Below are 17,376 nucleotides of genomic sequence, written 5' to 3'. Positions count from 1 at the left end.
GGACAAGGCATCATCCTTACAGTTCATTGAAATGTGTAGAGCCAAATTGTGGTCTTTTCCCTCTTCGGGAAGATCAGCATCACAGAAGCTCAAGTTGTTGTAAGCGGTTATATTTGCAACAATGCTACCAAACTGTTCTATTGTGACATCGTGGTCCACGTATGCCACGTCCAACACCCTCTGCAAAGCTTCGTGGTGTGGCTCAGAATTCATCAAGAAAGATAAGACAAATATATTTGATGGAGTTTGTAGCAGCTGATCAACAATATTATATTCACTCCTTTTGATGAGCCCCAACATCTCATCACCATCCTCTCTTAAAATGCCAGACTGGCCAACCAGGATAGGAGTACTATTATTCTTCACAACAACAGGGTCAACACCCTTCACAGCAGGAATAAAATTATTAGAAGAAGAAGTCCCCACAGGACTGGCAGGATTAACAATAGTTCTTTTCACAACATCTTTGTGGGATTTCGGCTGCACCGAGAAAACACGACCATTACGGGTCACACCACTGACGTCTGAAATGCTCACTACGGAAGTTGAGGGCAACGGCACCTTCTTCCCATCTTCCAGCATGACTGTGTTGTATAGGTAGGGAACAGCTTTGTCTGATACATACGGGACAAGGCCCACTGGCTTGATCACAAGAGCTGGTGATACCTTCTTCTTGCTGCCACCATACTTGACGACAATAGGCTCAGGAATTTTAAACACTATGGTGATAACATCGACTTCATCCTCATTACGATTATGAAGTATTTCAATCATCCCTTGGTCAATCATCTCTTGATGTCCTTTCTAACTTGTCGGCATCCTCTCTCATTGAGAGTGCATACCTGGCACCTATCATGGTCATGCTCGTAGTGGTTGTGTTCACACAATAGTTTATGCATCTCGACCAAAGATTGCCTTATGTCGTTAACATACATGACTTTGTATTTTCCAGGGCACCCCTGGACCATGTTAACAGCTGCTTTCCCATGCTCGGGCAATGGGCTCTTCTCAACATTAGGACCTACGTCCTCGAAAAACAATATACCGCTTCTCACAAGGTCTTGCACCTTGGTCTTCAACGGGTAACAATTCTCCACGTCATATCCGGGAGCATATGAATGATACACACAATGAAGCTCGGGCTTGTACCACCACTGAGGATTGGTTGGTACAGCGGGAGGGTCTCGTGGAGTTATCAGCTTTCTTTCGATCAAAGAAGGATAGGGCTCAACATATGTCATCGGAATCGGGTCAAAAGTTACCCTTTTCCTCTCGTAGTTGCTGGTGCTGGTGTTATTATTGTTTCGAGGCTGGTAGGCCTATTGTTGTTGACAATGTTATTGTTGTTGTTGATGAACTTCTCGAAAAGCAGGTGCTATATGAGCCATCTGGTGTTGGTTGACAACAGGACACACATCCTTCCTCCTTACAGAGGGCCTTCTTTTAGTATGGGAGGACACAACATGGGTCTCTCCCTCCTTCTTCCTAGCAAAGCCTCCATACTTCTTTGCTGAGGAGCTGTCATCTTTGGATAACCGTCCTTCACGGACCCCTTCTTCTAATCTCATCCCCATATTCACCATTTCGGTGAAGTATGAGGGTGCACGGACAATCATTCTTTCATAATAGAAAGAGCTCAATGTCTTCAAAAGATCTTTGTGATATCCTTCTCTTCTAGGGGTCGCACTATCTGAGCTGCCAACTCTCGCCATCTCTGGGCGTACTCCTTGAAGGTCTCTTTGTTCTTCTACGACATCACCCTCAATTGGTCCCTGTCCGGAGCCACATCCACATTATATATGTATTGCTTGACGAAGGCCTCGCCTAAATCGTTGAAAGAGCGGATGCTCGCACTCTCCAGCCCCATGTACCACCGGAGCGCAGCACCTGTTAGGTTATCCTGAAAGTAGTGGATCAACAATTTATCATTATCGGTCTGTGTTGACATCTTGCGAGCATACATCACAAGATGGCTGAGCGGGAATGCGTTTCCCTTATACTTCTCAAATCCAGGTGTGGCGGGGTATTCGTTACCATTAGAGATATTGACTAAATCTAAGGTAAACCATATAAGTCGAGTCGCCACCGCACTTCTATTTATCCAAAGGAATGGTTAGAAAGCGAACAAAAACCTAAAAGTTTTATCGAATCAAAAACTAGTAAAAATATCAGAGATTTGGGTAAGGGGGTTGGTTATGCAATGGGAAGGTTTTAAGCACCCAAAATATCCTAGGTACTCCTAGGGAGCCATTTTCATAAGTGTTGTTCTAGTCTAAAGGGTGTAGGTATATCTAAAGTACTATTTACTAAAAGGAAGGTTAAAAGAAAATGACTCGCAAGGATGTCGCATCCACTACGTACGTATCTCATCTGAGTATGAGAATCAGAGTCTTCGTAGCTCGGCTACCTATGGGTTAAAGAGAAGTGTGCTCGGTAAGACGTCACGTCTTATGCCTACGTATCTCATATGGAATGAGAATCAGAGCAAAACGTAGTTCGGATAACTAGGGGTTAAGGATTTCCATCTGAACATGGACTTACAAAAGAGGACACCAATTGTGTCAAAGGAGGGTGGGGAGTGTGTTCAACGTCCTAGTAGTAGGTGTCGTAGCTCGCTGAATCGAGTCTTAGGAAGTTACCTCTTTGCGAAAGAACAGACTGACATGCCACAAGATCGGAGACGCACAAAAGGTCTAAAAGTGGGGGAAGCTCTGCTCTAGAGTTGTCATGCAATATGGACCTATGTGTTAGGATTTACAAAGGGGAACATCTACCTAATGTTAGCATGCAAAGAATAGGGGAATTCTACCTATGTTATCATACAAAGGGTTCTACCTAATGGGTGCTACCTAAACGGAACAAGAGTCGACGGATAGAGCGCGAAGAGGAGTTACGGATAAGGGTAGATGGCGATGCCGGAGGCAATCGACTTACAGGTAGATGGCGATGCCTGAGGCAATCAACTTACAAGAGGATGGATGAATGCTTGCTGGTTCTGTTAAGTTTTGAAAATGATTACTCAACGTTGGATCGAGCTTTTGATCTTATTTTGAAATGGTTATCGGATGTTCGTTTTAATTCTTGTATTAACAGGTGACTAAAGAAATAAAGAAATCAATATTATACACTTTATGGGAGAGGGGTACATTTGTTATGAATGTGGATTATTCATGGCAAACAAACAATAAGAATATATTCCTCATACACCATACAAGTAGGCAACAGTTATCAATCAGATCGGATAAATAAACAATATATAATCAAACCAAAGAATCAAATAATGGAGCATTTAAACAATGCATGGGAGTATGAACATGTTAAATAATCAAGCAATAGAAAGCATGAATGAGAGAAACAAGTATAAAAGATAACAGATGAATCAAACAGATGAAAATATGCACACGAAGGGTCCACTGAATAATTTAATCAGGAAATGAGGTAAGGACCAAATAAAATCAAGGTAAAAGGCCTCTAATACATGGCATATGATATGAATGAGGGAGGATCAAAAGATCTCTTCAATTGCCATAAGCAATCCCTAAGTCAAACATCGATCATAAAGAAGTCAACTGAAAATTCACGTCAACTTAAAAAAATAACAAATAAATAGCAAATTAATCAAGAAAATTATGAAAAATTAAATTAAATAAAGAGGGGTCAGGACATCATCATCCCCCAAAAATATTTTTAAAATAATGAAAATTGGCACGTGAATTAATTAAAACAAAACATAGGTCAAACCAAAAGACAATTAATAAGACTAGGTTAGAAATAAATCAAGAATAAATAGTAAATTAATCAAGAAAATTATTAAAAATTAAACTAAATAAGGTGGGGTCAGGATATCATCATCCCACAAAAAGAATTTAAAAATAATGAAAATTGGCAGGTGAATTAATTAAAATAAAACATAGGTCAAACCAAAAGTCAATTAATAAGACTAGGTTAGAAATAAATCAAGAATAAATAGTAAATTAATCAAGAAAATTATGAAAAATTAAACTAAATAAGATGGGGTCAGTACATCATCATCCCATAAAAATATTTTAAAAATAATGAAAATTGATACGTGAATTAATTAAAATAAAACCGAGGTTAAACCAAAAGTCAATCAACCAAACTAGGTCAAAAATAAATCCAAAATAAATTGATAATATGAAATAAAATTCCAAGGAAAGGTCAGGTTGACCATGAGACAGTGGCAAACCTTCATCCCAAAAATCAAATGCTAATAATAATTTTAAGTCATAAAAATAAAATATATAAAAAAGTGTGTTAAAATGGACCATTTAGAATAAATAATTAAAACAAAATATTCATATTAAAAAAATACGAAAATAAAAATTATATAAAATTAAACAAAATGTTAAGAAAAGTTAAAAATATTTTTGGGAAATTTTATGGACGAAGAAAATATTTTAAATAAGAAAAAGAAATATGAAAATGGAAGGATTAATGGGGATGAACATGGTAAGCAAGCGTAGATATATCAAAACATGGCCATGGAAAAGATGATTACCTAATGGACAATAGAAGTGGAATGGAATCTGATATGTAATGAAGCTTTTCCTCCTTGCCACGAAATTCCAATGCTCCTTTAGGGTTAGGGTTTCAGCTTCTTAAATAGGGTGGATTAGGTGTTCTCATGGGCTTTTTAATAAGTGATTTATTCATAAGAATAAAAGTGTGAAGTGAGGTGTAAAATGTTGTTATTTTAGGCCAAACTTAAGTGAATGGATGTCCAGTGCATGGCCAAAAGAGGTAAACAAAATGTGACTGGTTTGTGCAACTGGCTTAGAAAATCTGATTGGGCCAGCCAGGCCCAAAATCTGCCTAGAAAATCAAGTCATGGTGCGCACTTTAAATGAATGTATCTCTCAAACCACGGATCCAAATGAGATGATTCCAAAAGGATGTGAAAGAGGACATGGCAAGGTACAATTTTTGTGAAGAAAGTATTTTCAAATAATGCCTTGAAGTGCAAGAAAACGGGCCAAGAAGTCTTGACAAATTTTGAAGATTTTGGACTTAGAAATATTTCTAAGTGTCCTAAAAATATGTCTCACTTTGACTAAGCATAACTTTATCAATTCTAATTCAAATGGACCAAATTTTATATCTCTAGAAAGCTTGGAACAAGAAGAACAACTTTCATGTTGGAGAAATTTTCAAATGGAGCTTTTATCTTGATGCAAAATGGGCTTAAAGTGAGTGCAACGATCATGAAAACTTGCCCTAAATGGAAAGTCAACCATTTCCAAATTAAGTAACTTTTCCAATTCCTGATTAAATGATGAATCCATGATCCAACCTTGATCAAATTTCACATGTAGGATCCCCTAGGCATGGATTTTGAGATTCCACTCTCAAAATCTCAGGAGTTGACTTTTCTGGCCCCATAGTTGACTTTTCCCAAACTGTCTGATTCCCGATTCCATTGATCAATTGAAGCATTTCTAGCTCAAATAAAGAGCTGATTTTTTGTATGTAGACCCTTGTGGACATATGGAGGGCCATGGAAAAGAGTTTCACCCGAAGAATCAGAAATAAATTGATTTTATAGCAAACCCTAGTTTTAGGGCAAAATGATCAGGAACTAATTGCACTGATTGCCAATGGATCTTTCTGAGATAATTGTGAATCTTCCTAGGCCAAGATGCCTCTCTAATCATGACATGGATGAGCTCCTCTACTTCCAACCAAACATTTCCTGTTGCAGGTAGCCATGAAACCCTAATTTCTGATTAAACCCAGATGAACACTCTGATAGCTTTGAATCCTTCACTGATGAACTGAGGACCATAATAAGATACTTGGATCCCCCTGAGACCCTTGAGACTTGTATACTTAGAAAATGAAGTCCAATTCTCAATCTTGCTTTGTGTGGGCTCCTTATGTTAAGGAGTGATCAATAAAAACCTGATCTCCATGTTACCAATGCAGTATGCCATGAGTATGACCTAATATGATGCTAATGAAGTGTAAAACATAATCCCGTGCTTCCAAGAAAAATGAAGGGTAAATTTAGGGGTATTACAGCTGCCCTTATTCAATCAACTGGAAACCCGAAAGGAAGATAGCGACGGCTTTCGCACTGTCGAGGTATCAAGTGATTGAATACGATAAAAGCCCGAAAATTTACACTGAAGTGAAAAAATGAAGTAACAATGCCTGTCAGAATCGGCCACGAGGTGGTCTTGAAAAATAATCTGTCTGGTACAGTGAGAGTCGGTCTGAACACCGAAACAAGGAATGTTAGCCTGAATACCAAAATAAATGGTAACACAGAAATAACCATGGCCTGAATGCCGCTCATCAGTCTGAATACTGGAAATGACCTCGATGTGAACATCGGAAGATGTGAGATTATCAAACATCGTTCTGAATATTGGGAAACTGGCCTGAATGCCACTTCGGTTTGGATACCGGAAAACTGGCCTGAATGCCACAAGTTTCATCGACCTGAATGTCGGAAACATCTTCGATATGAACATCGGAAGATATTAGATTATCAAACATCGGTCTGAACACCGGGAAATTGGCTTGAGTGCCACTTCGGTCTGAATATCGGAAAACTGGCCTGAATGCCACAAGTTGCATCGACCTGAATGTCGGAAACTTCTTCGATCTGAACATCGGAAAACTGGCCTGAATGCCACTTCGGTCTGAATACCGGAAACTTGGCCTGAATGCCACAAGTTGTGTCGACCTGAACGTCGGAAACTTCTTCGATCTGAACATCGGAAAATTGGCCTGAATGCCACTTCGGTCTGAATACCGGAAACTTGCATGCCTGTCAGCATCGACAGAAATAGGGAAAATGATAATTGAGGCGACGCCTGCTGGGAATAATAAAGATAAGTCATGAACAATCTTCAGTCTAAGTACTGGAAACAACTTCTGGCTTATCACTTGGGATACCGAGAATGCCTTATGCTTTACATGCGTATGTTTGAATTTTTCAATGGCGTAATGATCCATGAAAATGGAAATGCTACGCAATTTGGGAGGATGCAATGCAATATGATTCTACATGCAGGGATGCGAAATGCTTGATTAGAGAGAACGCCAAGCTAAGGCAAGGAATTCTGTTGGGGAAATGATCACCATCTTCTGGACCCTGGCAGGGCTGTTGGAGATGCACAACACAAAGAACTCTGTGGGGAAATGACCCGCCACACGGTCTTTTGGCAAATAACAAATACCGAGGGTCTGACTAGGGAGAGAATGGCACTGAAAACTTGCTGCTGAGGAAAGCGATAGTGGTTCTGGCAACCAAAATCAGCTAGAGAGACGACTCAGCAGAGGAAGCACAACCGATACGGTACCGAGATTCTGCTTCAAGGAAAGAGACCATGGGTCTAGCGTCGAGATCATCGATCTGGCATCGAACTCTGAGGAGCAGCCGCTTCTGCTGGGAAGATATAGTATGGCACTGTCAACTCCGCTGGGGATATACAGTCAGACACTGTCAACTCCGCTGGGGATATACAGTCAGACATTGTCGACTCTACTGGTGAATGTATAATCTGAAACAAATGCTTAGGGAAGTACAGCAGTGAGAGCCTGCTGGGGATTGAAGAATCCAACGCTCGGACCAGCTCTGCAGGGATAAGATACCAAATTCCAACTGTTAAGGAAAAACATCCGCGATCATTTGATAGGGACCTTAAGGAAATGCCCCGAGTGTACCTATTCTGAATAGACGATCCAAAGCACTTAAAATTTACAGCAATTTTCAATGTTTATTAAGCACGTACCTGTAAAGCTCTTATGTTTCATGATGCAATGTTTATCAAAGATTCGGACGTCATTTTTGCAAACAAAACAGTAAAATGAAAATGAACACAGAGATGTACTGAATAACATGATTTTATTGATTGAGTGGCCTCTAAATAGGTCTTTACATTAGGAAGTAATCCCTGGAAAGAGGTAATTGCACAACCGGTAAAAACTAAAATTAATTTAATGGTAATGTGAAATGGATTTCTATCGGGTTCCAATTCTGCTATGATTCGCTCGTCTTCAAGATCCTCCAGATGATCAGCTTTCCGAAAAAGGTGATTGGACTGTTTCCTATCCTTCGGAAGTTTCCGGTTATCGACACAAGATGATATTCATAACTACTCAGAACGCAGCCATTCGCTTAATCCCTAACTTTTGCCTGGATCGCCCTTTCGGGTTTTCAATCCACCGGGATACCCATTTTCGCCTAAGTTGCCCTTTCAGGTTTTCAAATTACCGGGTGTACAATCTTTTCATTTTTTAATCCCTAACTTTTTCCCGAACCTTTTTCATTTTCTTGGTTCGCCGGGATGCCCATTTTTTTTTGCCTGGACTATTCTTTTTATCGTCCAGCGGGTCTATTTTATGCGAAGTATTTTTTAACTGCGTCTGAGTTCACAGGGGAAGTGAAGTTTTCACCATCCATAGTTGCAAGCATTAACGCTCCACCATCAAAAACCTTGGTGGCAATACACGGTCCATCATAGTTAGGAGTCCACTTGCCCCTGTGATCTGTCTGAGGAGGAAGGATCCTTTTCAACACCAAATCTCCGACTTGGAAGCATCAAGGACGCACTTTCTGATCAAAGGCTCTCTTCATCCGACTCTGATACAATTGCCCATGAAAAATGGCTGCCATTCGCTTCTCTTCGATAAGACACAACTCATTGAACCTTGTCTGAATCCATTCAGCTTCGTCTAACTTGACATCCAACATGACTCTTAGAGAAGGAATCTCCACTTCAACAGGTAAGACTGCTTCCATACCATACACAAGGGAGTAAGGGGTTGCCCCGGTCAATGTACGTACTGAAGTACTGTACCCATGCAAGGCGAAGGGTAGCATCTCATGACAATCTCTATACGTAACGACAATCTTCTGCACAATCTTCTTTATGTTCTTATTTGCTGCCTCAACAACACCGTTCATCTTAGGAAGATAAGGGGAAGAGTTGTGATGTTGAATGTTGAAGTTCTTGCACAACTCCTTCGTCATTTTGTTATTGAGGTTAGAACCATTATCAGTAGTGATTCTTTCGGGAATCCCATAACGACAAATGATTTCTTTCTTAATGAATCGGGTAACCACATGTCTGGTGACCTTCGCAAATGACGCTGCTTCGACCCACTTGGTGAAATAGTCGATGGCAACAAGGATGAAACGATGCCCATTGGAAGCAGTCGACTAAATCTTTCCAATCATATCAATGCCCCACATAGCAAACGGCCACGACGAAGACATCACATTCAAAGTATTTGGCGGCACATGCACCTTATCAGCATAAATCTGGCATTTATGACACCTCCGAGCATATTTGAAACAATCAGATTCCATGATCATCCAGTAATAACCCGCTCTCAACAATCTCTTAATCATTGCATGTCCGCCGGCATAAGTACCGAAGGAGCCTACATGAACTTCCTGCATTAACATGTCTGCTTCAGGTCTATCCACGTATCTGAGCAAAACCATGTCGAAGTTCCTCTTATACAACACATCGTCTTTGTTCAAGAAGAAACTGCCTGCCAATCTTCTCAAAGTCTTTCTATCATTGTTGGATGCCCCTGCAGGGTACTCTTGATTCTTCAGAAAGCACTTGATGTCGTGGTACCAGGGCTTATCATCAATTACCAGTTTAGCAGCCAACACAAACGCGGCCCTATCAAGGCGCATAACATCGATCTTGGGAACATAGTGCCACCGAATCACTTTGATCATGAAAGACAGAGTAGCAAGAGCATCTGCCATCTGGTTCTCATCACGAGGTATATGATACAGCCTTACTGTTGTGAAGAAAGTCAACAGTCTTCTCGTGTAGTCTCTGTAGGGGACCAGATTAGGTTGGAGAGTATTCCAATCACCATTCACTTGATTGATCAGTAGAGTTGAATCTCCGAAGATGTCTAGAGTCTTGATTCTCACATCAATGGCTTGCTCGATACCCAAGATACAGGCTTCATACTCAGCTTCATTATTGGTGCACTCAAAAGTCAGACGAGCGGTGAAAGGCATGTGGGCACCTTTCAGAGTGGTAATGACAACACCAATTCCACTTCCTTTGGCATTGACGGCCCCATCAAACATTAAAGTCCACTTTTCATCTGGATCAGGTCCCTCCTCAACAACTGGCTCTTCACAGTCTTTCATCTTGAGGAACACGATGTCTTCATCCGGAAAATTAAACTTCATCGGCTCATAATCATCAATCTGCTGCTGAGCAAGATAGTCTGACAGAATACCCCCTTTGATGACTTTCTGGGATGTATACTGGATGTCGTACTCTGTCAGTACCATTTGCCAATGAGCAACCCTTCCGGTGAGAGCTAGCTTCTCAAATATATACTTGACTGGATCCATTTTGGAGATTGGTAAGGTTGTGTGCGTCAGCATATATTGTCTCAATCGCTTAGCAGGCCATGCAAGTGCACAACATGTCTTTTCAAGCATTGAGTATCTCGACTTGCAATCTGTGAATTTTTTACTCAGGTAGTAGATGGCATGCTCTTTCCTACCTGTCTCGTCGTGTTGACCGAGAACATAACCCATGGAATTATCAAGTATTGTCAAATACATAATCAGCGGTCTCCCTGGGACTGGAGGCATAAGGATTGGAGGATTCTGCAATTACTCTTTTATCTTCTCGAAAGCCCTTTGGCAATCATCATTCCACCTGATGGCCTGATCTTTTCTCAACAATTTGAATATTGGCTCACACGTGGTTGTTAGGTGAGAGATGAACCTTGCAATGTAGTTCAACCTTCCTAAGAAACCACAAACTTGTTTTTATGTTCTTGGCTCAGGCATTTCTTGTATCGCTTTCACTTTGGCCGGATCCACCTCAATCCCTTTTTCACTAACAATAAAACCCAGCAGTTTTCCAGATCTCACCCCGAAAGTACACTTGTTCGGATTAAGCCTCAGCTTGAATTTCCTCAAACGCTCAAACAATTTCTGCAAATTCACCAGATGTTCTTCTTCCGTCTGAGATTTGGGAATCATATCATCAAATAAACCTCGACTTCCTGATGAATCATATCATGGAAAAGAGTTACCATAGCTCGTTCATATGTTGCCCCAGTATTTTTCAGACCAAACGGCATCACCTTGTAGCAGAAGGTGCCCCATGGGGTTATGAAAGTTGTCTTTTCCATGTCTTCTGGTGCCATCTTAATTTGATTATAACCAGAAAAGTCATCCATGAAGGAGAATACCGAGAACTGAGCCGTGTTATCCACCAAAACATTGATGTGAGGTAATGGGAAATCATCTTTAGGACTAGCTCTGTTTAGATCCCGGTAATCAACACACATCCGTACCTTTCCATCCTTCTTAGGTACTCGAACGATATTTGCAACCCATGGCGGATAATTTGTAACAGCTAGAAACTCTGCATCCAACTGTTTTTGCACTTCTTCCTTTATCTTGACAACCATCTCTGGTCTTGTTCTTTTGAGCTTCTGCTTGACCGGAGGACAATCCTCTTTGAGATGCAAACGGTGTACCACAATGTCTGTGTCAAGCCCTGGCATGTCCTGATAAGACCAAGCGAAGATGTCAACATACTCTTGCAGCAATTCAATCAGCCCCTTCTTCACATTATCTTCCAAAGCAGCCCCTATCTTGATTTCTCTCTTGGCGTCCTCGGTGCCGAGATTAATCACTTCAACAGACTCTTGATGCGGTTGAATGACCCTTTCCTCCTGTTTTAATAACCTGGCAAGTTCTTCAGGGAGTTCCCAGTCTTCATCACCCTCTTCTTCAGCTTGAAAGATTGTATTTTCAAAGTCGAAGCGAGCCATAGCAGAACTGTTATCAATAGGATCCGGTGACGTGCATCTGCATGAGTGATGGTATGTGTTAATGAGTGTGAACAAGAAGTGGAAACTAAACAAAACATTGCCAAATGTATTTTTTTTTTGAAAACTGCAAAAATAGAAAGACAGTGAACAAAATATTTGAATGCAAAAAGACATCCTTTATTTATGATAAAAAATGCAGGTATTCACATAGATGAGCTCTACAATGAGTCATTACGCCCTAGGCGAAACGTAAGACTTGGATATGCATGAATAAACAAAGAAAATTACTCTTCAAGAAAAGTGGCTTGGATAATCTCTTCAGAAGACCAGTTGCGGAGAACTTCACCCGGGACCCTTGGACGCACCAAGTTGTCAATGTCACAGTCACTATCCTCATCTTCTTCGTTGATTGTAGAGATCTGGCCATACTGAATGATGCCAGCACTAGAGAAAGTAATCGGCCCCTGACGAGTCTGAGTCGTTGAAGTTGTAGAAATCAATACTGGCTGATACCCAATCCCAAACTTGTCTTCCTTTACAGGTAAATCCACCAGACGTCCCCAACTGGGAGCAACGCCTGAATTTACCAAGGCCTGTGCCTGCTTGAAGGACGACAAAGAGGCACCTGCTTCAACCTCTTCCACTGGAGCTGCATCCTTGACTTGAATTGCCTCAAAGGCCTGACACAGGGTCTCATGAATCCGACCTTCTACCTCTACATACTTGAATGTAGACAGGTTACTGACCAAAATATTCTCCTCACCATAGATAGTGATAATTCTTCCGTTGACCGGGAACTTGATCTTCTGATGCAAGGTCGAGGAGACTGCCCCAACATTGTGGATCCAAGGATGACCCAGCAAGCAGCTATACGAAGGACTGATATCCATCATATAGAATACGGTGTTAAAGGTTTGTGATCCAATATGAATTGGAAATTCTACCTCTCCGAACACCGACCTCTTAGAACCATCGAAGGCTCTTACCACAAGATCGGAAGGCTTCAAGATCAAACCCTTTACATCTAACCTTGACAGGGCTCTCTTGGGTAGCACATTAAGAGAGGAACCTGTATCCACCAGAACATGGGATATCACAGTGTCTTTACACTCCATCGAGATGTGCAAAGCCTTGTTATAATCGCGTCCAACTGGCGTCAAGTCAGAATAAGTAAAACCCAACCCGTTGCTTGTATGAACATTTGCAACGATCCTTTCTAGTTAGTTCACTAAGATCTCCTGAGGCACATATGCAGCATTAAGGACCTTCAGGAGTGCCTCCCTGTGTGCCTCCGAACACAACAGGAGTGAGAGAATAGATATCTTGGATGGCGTCTGAATCAACTGATCGACTACCTTGTAGTCGCTTTTCTTTATAATTCTCAAAAGTTCGTCCACATCCTTCACAAAAACAGGCTCAGAGCCAACCTGTGGTGCAGAGGTACCCTCATTCACAACTTGCTTGCCTTTGGCCTTCGCCGCGGCGTCAGCACTATCAGGTTGGGTGACCAGTGGTGAGAACAGTCTACCACTTCTGGTGAATCGCCCGATTCCACCAACATTGTCCACTGCGGGATCTTTTATCTCAATTCCAAGTCCAGACCTCTGATCTTGCACCTCTTCTGCTTTCAGTGGCTACTCCACTCCATGATCATGCGTGTACACACTCCCCCCGTAATGCCAAGGAATGGCCCTTTCGCTGGTGAAAGGTAAAGGACCAGGGGTCGTGATGGTCATAGTGGATTGATGCGGTCGCACTGGTGGTACCGATTATGCAAGACATGCTAATGAATATGAAAATGCAATGACATGTTTATCAATTTCAAAGGGTATTCTACCCCTTGATTCCAGTCTCACATTAGATAAATAGTGTAAGAAAACCCCGACTAGAATCAAGAAGAAGATATAAACCCCTAGGAATAGGTAAACATGATGCATGCAATGCTTATGATTTAATTTTTATATCAGAGGAACTTTAGAGTCTTATTTGCAAATTTTGGAAATATCGAACGTTTATCACATACGGAAATATCACGTCAATTAATATTTGGAAATGTTTTTACGCTAAAGAAGTACAGTCTTGGTAACCAAGTACAATACAAGAGAGAAGGAAAATGAACATCCTATGGATCCCTAGAAGCAATCGTCCAATGCCCTCGAGACCGGAAGATAAGCTGCACGAAGCCTCTTCACCTCCCTCTTGTAGCACCTTAAATTCGCACCCCCCCATTCATGCATTCTTTTCATTTTTTAGGTCATATATCATTTCATATTGCATTGCATCTTGGCAGTCAGCATTGGCATCAAGGGATTCATCAGTGCAAAAGGGAAAGTTTTTTCCTTGATATGAAGGCCACATGAGCATTCTAGAGAGCTTATATGAATCAAGGTTCATTTTGAAGCAACTTTGCCAAGTGATAGAGGCTCAAAGTCATCAGTGCATTGCCAGGTCATCTGGGGCCCATAAAAGTCAACTGAAAGTCAACTGAGGGCTAGGAGGTGGAGAAATGGTTTGAGACACTTCATTCATGTCCAAAAGAGGCCTATTCATCATGTCAAACATCTACCTTGAAGATTTTGAAGCCAGATCAAAAGTTTCCCAAAATGGAAAAATGACCTGTAATTTCAAATTTCCAAAAATAAAAATAAGACTCTAAAGTCCAACTTCAACTTGACTTTCCAACATCAAAGAAGCTTCAAATTAATTTTTGGTCAACATGAAAGTTGAAGATCTTTCTCTCCCATTTCCAAAAAGTCCAAGATCATGAGCATCTGATGAAGGGTTGGGAAGTTATGAGCAAATGATCACCAAGTGTGCATGAAACTTCAAAGTGCCATAACTTTTGATCCAAAACTCCAATTTGAGCCACTCTTTTTGCAAAATGCATGTCATGGCCAATATTTTCCAAATCAACCTTTGCCTTGCATGGAAGAAGCTCACATGATCATGTATTCACATATGTGCATTTTGGAGGAAATTGGATAATTTGAATTTTTGTGGATCATGCAAGCCTAATTCCAATCCCATATTGCTTATTTTGTGATTTTAAGTGAATTTGGGCTTCAGCATGGCACTGTTCACGTGCACCTTGGCCATGCTAGGTGTATTTGGCAATTTTGCATTTCACCTCTCATTCCACTAATCTCAATTAACCAATGCTTAATGATAATTTCAGTGTGATTAACAGGTGGTATATAAGCTTAAGCATAAAAGAATTTTCATAATCATCACATTCTAGATCTCAAACTTTTTTTTTCCTCCATTTTTTCTCTCAATTGAAACTTCAAAATTCTTCACATAGCATAGCATTTTTCTTGCATATTCATGTTTATTGAGCATTGTTGATGAAGAATCAAGCATTGGAATAATGATTTTGGCCAAGATTCGTGCATACTCCAAGCAAACTCATGAAGATGGAATTTGCAATCTGAGCTAGATCTAGGAGGAATGAAGCATCAATTCACACATAAAGCTTCATAACATCAATATGTGAGTGTATCTAGATCGTGTGAGCTCTTGAATCTACTGTTTTCATCCACTACTCTCCAAGAAGGTTGGAAATCGAACCTCTTAATTCTTGATTTTATGCACATAATATTGTAGATCTTGGAATGCTGATTACACTGATATGAATACTTTTAAAAATGGATGAGAATTGACTGAGTTATGTTGATTTGAAGTTTGTATGTGAAAAATGTGTGATAATGTGTGTCACACAATTTGATGTCATACTTGTTCATTTTCATTGCCATGTCAATTGAGCTCTGTTGATTCTAATTATTGGCATGATGATTGTGTTTGACATGTTATGTGCACATAAAAATTTTCATGATTGTTTGTTTCATTTCTGTTTTAATATGGAATTTTGATTCTTGATGTCTAATTGTGAGCTTTGTAATTGCCTTTGCCATATCTTGCTCATGTGATGACCTTGCTTTATGCTTTAGACTTGGTCCTTTTTAGGACATGTTCTTACTTGAATAAATGTGCTTCATGTTGAATATTGGCTGATGTTTTGACTTTTTGCTTTGCCTTTGACCCTAGTCTTGGTACTAGTGGTTTGTACTCATCTTTTGAGCTTTGTATTTCAGGTTCAAGCTAGTAGCTCTAGTGGTTGATGCAATCTTATGACTTGAGATGCAAATTTGCTTTGTACACTAACCTTTGTTGTGTTGTAGGTCCCTTGGTGATGAACTCACTTGAGTTGTTGACTTGCCTTGTGTGCATATTGGTTGTAACATTGTTGATTGACTGTTTGGTTTGTCTGAATGTGAATATTGACTTGTTTGACTTTCTTACAGGTGCTTTAGTTGCTTTAACTCATCGATTGAGCTTTGCTTTGCTTGTGGTTGGCATACCACCTAGGTAATCATTCTCTAACTCCATGTAGTCTAGAAGCCCTGTCGTTTCTTTTGGCAGGCATTTGGCTGAAGTCCTCCTTAAGAGGCAATGACTGTGTTTGTTTACTTTTGTGCCATGTACTTCAAGTCCTCCTAAGTGAAAAGGCAATTGGCAGATAGAAGGGATTAGCAATCAATCCCCTGCAAATCGTTTGAGTCATTCATTATGCTCGCACTACGTGCTAAGGCTCTTGAACCTAACCCAAGATCCTTGTATATAGAGTCAGTCAAGTGGAGTAGGGTCCCACATTCTGGATCCCCATGTTTTCATTGATTGAAGCTCACCCAGGCCCGGGTTAAGAGCTATGAGGTCTTATCCTCATTACCTTTCATTTGCTCACCTTGACGGTCAATGTCAGTGGTTAAGAGCCCTCAAATACCTTTCCAGTTGGCTTGTTTGTCGAGGTTAATATGACCCCTTGGCTAAAGCCCGGCTTGTTTGTCGAGGTTGATATGACCCCTTGAGTAAAGCCTCACCCTTGATGATTGAGCCCCTTGTTGGTGTGTTTACTTCATGTATATGTTTTTGTGTGTGGTGATTGTATCCCCATAGGATTGTTAGACTTCGCGTAGTCTCTCGTTTGCATGTCAATTAAGGTAGCACGGTTCCTTCGTCCAGGACTTCCTTTCTTGCGTGAGCTTTCCTAAAACACAAACAAACTTTATCCCCTCTTAAGGACACGTTGACTCCTTTTCTACAGGTGAGTAAGTCTCCCAAGGTCGAGCATCCGGTAGATTGCGTAGTGACGTTGTTCATCTAAAAAACACAAAACAAACAGAAATATTTTAGCCGAACTACGGCAACTCTGATTCTCATGTTCAGATGAGATACGTAGGCACGAGATGCGATGTCTTGTCGATTTTGACTGACGACTAACACTAACCCTTGCTGGTTTTCGTCCTCGTTGCGATTCTTTTCTCTCGCCCTCATTGCGATCGAGACATTCCTTTTCTCTTGCCCTAGTTGCAATCGAGACTCTTTTCTTTTTCCACCCTCTTGTGTGTGTGTTTGGAGTCTGATGTAAGACCAGCCATTGGCATTCCATTTCCTGTTTGCGTTTGCTTGTTCGGATTCTAATGTAAGTCCATCTATTGGCATTCGGTTTCCCGTTTGTTTGTTGTTTGTTCGGAGTCAGATGTAAGACCATTGATTGGCATTCTGTTTCCAGTT

The sequence above is a fragment of the Lathyrus oleraceus genome, chromosome 4, assembly GCF_024323335.1.
Source record: "Lathyrus oleraceus cultivar Zhongwan6 chromosome 4, CAAS_Psat_ZW6_1.0, whole genome shotgun sequence".
NCBI classification, from domain to species: Eukaryota; Viridiplantae; Streptophyta; class Magnoliopsida; order Fabales; family Fabaceae; genus Lathyrus; species Lathyrus oleraceus.
This window is presented reverse-complemented; position numbering follows the sequence as displayed.